Genomic DNA, 6,410 nt, shown 5'->3' on the forward strand with positions numbered 1-6,410 from the left:
TGCACAACGGTGCCCTCGACCTGCTTGCAAACCCTGGAGGTGAGACATCCAGGCTTGCAGTAGATGCCATGAAGGGTATGAATCAAATCACCTCCAAGCCCAACGCCTGCCCGCTGGAGGGAGATGGCTCTGCATCTGCTCACCTGTGAAGGGGAACATCTGTCACATGCTGCTGTGTGCCTGGTAGGTGCTTCACACCCATAACTGCACTCAGTTCTCCCAATACCCTCTGAGGCCACCGACGTCTCTCCCATTAGCAGATGAGGAAACTGGGGCTCCCGCTTCGTTCCCACAGCAAATGGCAGAGTCGGGAATCAAATCCACTAACGTTTGGCTTCTAAATGCAAGTTCTTTCCGTTCTTGGTGGCTGCCTCCCAGGGCTGTTGTGAGGATTCAATGAGATTTTTAATGCAAAATACCCGGGACAGAGCCTGGGTGCCAGCAGGCTGCTGAGAAGGAGGCGCTCTTGTGGTTCCCTCTCCAGCCATCTCCTCCCCACACATCTCATCCCGGCATCATCCCCTCAGATGGAACACACGGGCACATTTCCCCCTTGTAATAATTAATATGTGTGCCAGCGTGTTTATGGAAAATCGCTTACACTGTGCCTTTCATCTCTAAGGACCCAATCATGTTTGGCAAGCAGGCTCCCAGATGCGAGGATGGTTCTTTCAGCCAGACAATGGGGAGGAGATTATCCAGGAAATTCTGACAAAGAAAGCAATTACTCTGTTCTGACACATGTGGGCTTCTCGTGCCAAAACCAAGCCTTTCGCCCGAATTACCTGCGTGATGGGTCTATATAGACCTAGGCACAGCTGGTTGTTTTCCCTAATGGTTCCAAGTGAGTCTCCCTGAGTCTTCACGTCCTTGGCAACAGGAGAGCAGGGCTCGGAGGCTGGGGACGGGAGTGGGCAGGCAGCACCGGAACGCCCACCGTGCTCCCAGTCAGTCCTCTGGGGAAGCAGCGAAAGGTCTTGAGCCCCTCCTCACCCCAAAACTTGCACAGTTATGGCAGCAGGAGAGGGTCCCTGCCCCCTTCCTCTTCCGGAGTCTTCCTCCCCATTGTTGCCCCCTGGCTCTGTTGCTCTGCCCACCCTGGGTGCCTGCCTGGGCCTGGGGAGCCATCCACTAATCCCCACTAGGGATTAGCCAGCCCGGCCAATGAGCATTTTAGTAGTAATTGTCCTTCTTACGTTTCTGCAACACTCGGCTTTCACATCCATTATCTCACCTGATCCTCACAGCAGCCCTGAGAGATGGGCATTAGTGGTGCCATTTCAGATGAAAAAAAAAAAAAGAAAGGAAGAAGAGAGTGGGTTTATCCCAGGTCATCAGGCTAGAAAAAGCAGAGCCAGCACCAGACCAAGGGGCGGGAACCGAGGGCCAGGTGTTCTGTGTCCTCTTCTACTATAACATCCCGGACTCAGGAAAAGCATCTGAGACCCAAAGGAGTGAATTTAATTTAACTTAATTTAATTTTATATTTCATTTCATTTATTTTTTGGCCGCACCATGCGGCATGCAGGATCTTAGCTCCCCAACCAGGGATCGAACCTGCACCCCCTGCAGTGGAAGCTCGGAGTCTTAACCACTGGAGCGCCAGGGAAGTCCCAGGAGTGAATTTTTAATGAAGGGATTTCCAGTCCCTGTGAAAGTCATGGGGTTTGTTTTTGGCTGCATGTATCCTTTTAGGAGTTTGTCAAATTATACCCCGGGCACCGCTGCCTCCTCCTGGGGTGGGAGGGGGCCGGGTGGGGCACAGGTCTAGTGTCACAATCTCCCCAAATGAGATTCCATCTCCCTGCTGAGGTTGGGAATCTGGGCAGTAAATTGGCGACGCAGACAAGCAACCACACCAGCTGGAAGCGCCATGGCCCATCCTGACAGTAACAAAACACCAGTCTCCTTTGACACCTCCAGGGCAGAGTTGTGCCAGAGAAGAGTGAGTGTCGGCTGATGCCCTGAATAATCAGAGCTGGCCCAGCCCCTCCCAACAAGGATCAGAAGGGTCTTTGCAAATATGAATGAATCCTCCCCACCCTGTGAAGAGAGAGTGTTTTCCAAATGCATCAGCTGAAGGCCCAGGTGCTCAGGTGATGGCTTCCTGGCCCCCCTCCCCCAGAGTCACCTGCCGAGAGCGGACCAGTGTCTGGACCACATCGCCAAGGCTTTGAGTGGCGCGTGGCTACAGCCACACAGGTCTGAGCCTTCCACACTCCAGAGAGACCCTAGTCCCAGCCCACCTCCTCTGGAGACAAGCACGTAGGGCTGAATTTCTCCCTACTCTTTTCCGTTTGTTTTTTTCCCTTCTGCAGCCGGTGGTGGAGAATTTGAGTCATCTGCTGACCTGGGAAACCTCAGACGGAGGGTTTGTCAAAGACAGATGCATACGTAGCACTGGGGTTTCACTTCTAGCTGCATTTCTCAAGGCCATTTCTGTGTCTCCGAGACAACGACCTTCTTTTCCACATCGTGTCCCTCAGCTCCTTCAAAGCTGAAAGCCCTGAAATGGCCACCACAGTGTTTTGTAAACTGTAAAGTGTCACACGGATCTCAGTTCTATCACTCTCCTGCTTACTGGCGGAATTGCTTCTCAGTTTTTTTGTGCTGCCTCTCCACGGAATTGCATGATGCCTTAAGACACCAGAAAACAGTAAAGTGAAAGAAAGAAGAAAAAACATGAAACGCCGGTGTTGAAATGAAAACATATTAGAAAATTGCTATTCTTGTGCTGCTAAAGGCCTAGGTTCCCGGGGGAGGTTCTTGTGACATTCATGTATTTAAGCTTTCCTGACGGGTCGTGGGTTCATTCCTCTAACAGGTTCAGCATTCCAAGGGTCCACGGTCCTCTCTGCTCGGCCTTTTGGGGGTGAAGAGGTCAGGGGTTCCCGGATGGGCGTGACCACAGGGAAAGGATCTCTCCAACGAGGCTTGTCTTCACTTTCCCTGTTTCCTAAAGGAGCTGATCTGCCTACAGTAATTCCTTCCACCTCGCTCCAGTGAGTTTAAATTAGCTGAAATCTCAGTCTCAGCTTCTAATATTTGCAGTCCTGATGATTTTCAACAATAAGCTAAGAGGCTTGTTCAGATTCCAATTTCTTAGGGAGAAAAAGGGCAAAACAATTCCTAAAACCTGAAAACACAGTTTTCCTCACTCCCCCAAAGAGCCACGGGGGAGGCCCGTCTCCTTCCAGAACCCGGTTCCAGTGCAGACGTGGAGCCCTGTGCCCTGAGCCCTCGTGACACCCACATAAACGTGGTCCCCTCGGTTTCTGCATGACTCACCCTGACTCTCCCCGACTCTCCTCAAGGCTTGCTCTCTGCCCTGCTCCAAAGGGCAGCTCCCCACCCCCATGCTCAGCACTGCGCTGGCTTTGACCTTCACGCCCTTCTGTGTCACAATCCCTGTCGACATCTGGCCCAGAGGCCACTTGGAGCTGCGCTGGGTGAACTCCCCGCACAGCCGAGCCCTCATTCCGCCACACGTCGCCTGGCGTCTCCCTGCCTGGCACACGTAGTCCCAGGACGAACATGCCCAAACCTGCCTGGTTTTCTCGGTTTTCTGCTCTACTCCGGCCTGCTTCTCAGGGATGACCTCACTCTCCTTTACGAGTGTTTGTCTTTGGTCTGCTCTCCCTTGAAAGTGGAGGGTGGCTTCTACCTGTACCCGCTGAATCCTGCACCCGTTTGGAACCAGCCACGTTGGGTTATTCCCAGGAGCCTCCCCAGATGAACACTGCATCAAAGGGGACTTAAAACGGTCAGTTGGTCTTTCTGCGGCGTGAAGGACACGGTGGAATATTAGCATAGGCGTGTTTTTACAGCCTGCTTTCAATGACACCAGCGAGCACCTGATGCATCAGGCATGAGTCACATGTTTTACCTACATTATCTCGTTTGATTCTCATAACCCTTTTGCATGAGATTCTTACTATTACCTTCCCTTTACATACGGGGAAACTGAGGCATAGAGGTTTTGTTGTTGTTGTTTTTTAATTTTTAAGTTTTCTGTAAGTTGTCCAGAATCACAGCTTGTAAGTGAGAAAGACCAGATTTGGCCCCGGGAATTCAGCTCCAGCCGTGATGGACCAGCATCTTACACGGCATCACTTGTCGTACTCACTTCCTTGCTGGAGTCAGTTTGCCCCGCCCCATCTTCACGACATACTCCACAGGGACAATCTTACAACGACTTTAATGCCTTAAGCTTCGGGAAGAACTGATGGAGAGTAAAAGGAGGGAAACCTGTCCTTGGGGACTTGAGGGGGGTCTAGGCAAGGGGAAGGGGCTGGGAGACCTTCAGATTCTTCTACAGCAATGACTGCCTGGTCTATTCTCTGTTCTGAGGGCTGGTCACAGAATGTAGTGCTGTGAACCTGGGTCCTGTCTCATCTCTGACACCCACCAGCTGTGGCATTAGAAAATCATTTCTCCACGCTCAGTCCCTCAGTTTTCCCATCTGCAAAATGGGCGTGATGATCTGCACATATATAAAACGGGTCATTGTAAGGGTAAATGAGATAAATATTGTGAAAGCACGTGGTAAATTATAATGCATTGCGGAAATGTAATGAGGAGAATCCTTTGTTATTGGGTGATTCATATGGAGTTTAATATTCTAAAATTTTACCTCTGGGGTCCCTCTGCCCTCCACGCCCCCGGGATTTCTTTATATACCTTGGCCCTTTCAGGCAGCAGCAGGTAGGTGGTGAGGCTCATTACCTTGGCAAAGGGAAACAGCAAAATAGAAGAGAGGAGAAGAAAGGGAAATTTTTTGGGCTTGATTTTCAAAAGTTTAGGCCCTTTCATGAGGGAATCTTCTGGGATGATGGAAATGTATTTTTTGTTCAAACTGAATACTTAAAATCTGTGCATTTTATTGTATCAATATATAAATGACACTGAAAAACTCACATTGAAGCAAAACAAACTTAGGTCCTTGGAGGAAAAGAATGGACTTGGGCGTAGACAACATATTTGACAGAAAATATGGGAAAAGAAAATACGGTGAGGGCAAGGTTTCCTTCCCTCCTCCCCAGACTCTGGGTTAGAAGGTCAGAAGGCAAGTAAGCGCTTAGATTGACAGGTGTCGGAAGCAAGAGGCTGAGAGACCCATTTCCCAGGCTGTGAGCCTGAGGCTGGCACTGAAATCCCCAATAAGCGTATAAGTTCCCAAACTTAGAAGAAAGGCTTCTGGGAGAGGAAATGGCACCGTGTGTCCGGTGGACAGGGCCTTTGTCCACTTCCCAGAGTTTTCTGTGACTAATGCAGCACAAGAACTGCTGAATCGTGTCCATAAGTCTGTGAATAACATGAGGAGGACCTGAGGGGCAAAGACCAGGAGATGTGGCCTGTGGACACATGGTGTGGACCTTCAACCAAGGGGCAGGTGGGACAGTGTCAGCTGATGACAGCGTGAGATGACGTCCCCCTTCCCAAGCCCTCAGTGTTATGGAAGTCCCACCACCATCACTCTGCCCCCAGAACTTGCGGGAACCCCAGAGAGAAGAAGGTAAGGGAACTCCAGCATGACTGAAGTTCGTTGTTACTATCCCAGAAAAGGGAGGGCTAGTAAAATAGAAAAATAAAGTTATGGTTTTTGAATATTTGATTTCTGAGAGTCATACCCACTTCACTAGGTTTTCTTAGCTATAACTTCAAATCATGTGATATACAAAGAGGGTCTCTGCAGGGCCCCCAAAGTGCTCTCAGAGCAGAACATGGTTTAATTCATTTCCAGCAGATGCTTGAACTGCTACACAAGGATTTTCAGAGTTTAAAAAGAGGTGTTTCCATTAAGTATGATGGTCATCTAAGTACCTTGGCAATGACATCATTTGGGTTTTTATTTGTAATATTTGCTGAAGGCTAGTGCTGTGGGCAGCGGGATAGTGAATATTACCTCCCTAGCCTTTGATTCATGGAGGCAACTTGGAAAATTGGTTTCCTTTTCAGAAGCATCCTTTCTTTTCCTCCACCAGGAATTGGTGCTGAGCTCACCCCCCTGATGGAGGTCTGATGATGAAGGACGCCTGCTGGTTGCCCACCACAACGCCTGGGAAGGTTTCCAGCTGCAGACCTTCTCCCACCGCCCGTCCCTTCTTTAACACATGATTTTGTTGATGTCACTGTCAGGGGGGCCGAGCACATGGCAGAAGAATGTGGGAGCAACCAGAGGTCTGGATCAGCCTTTAGTGAATCCTGTAAAGTCTGAAAACAAACACCAAGAGGGAGCCAAATCGTTTAATAGCCCCGGTTGCGTAAACAGAATGAACCAACACCAAACTATCTAAGCCGGACTCCAAGGTCACGAGCACAGCTTGCTGCGGTGCAGTTCTCTGTGCTCTGCTGGTCGCTGGCTGTGCGCCTGCCTTCTTGGGGCTCAGTGTCCTCTCCTTCACAATGGA

The sequence above is a fragment of the Phocoena phocoena genome, chromosome 14 (genome assembly GCF_963924675.1).
Source record: "Phocoena phocoena chromosome 14, mPhoPho1.1, whole genome shotgun sequence".
Lineage (NCBI taxonomy): Eukaryota > Metazoa > Chordata > Mammalia > Artiodactyla > Phocoenidae > Phocoena > Phocoena phocoena.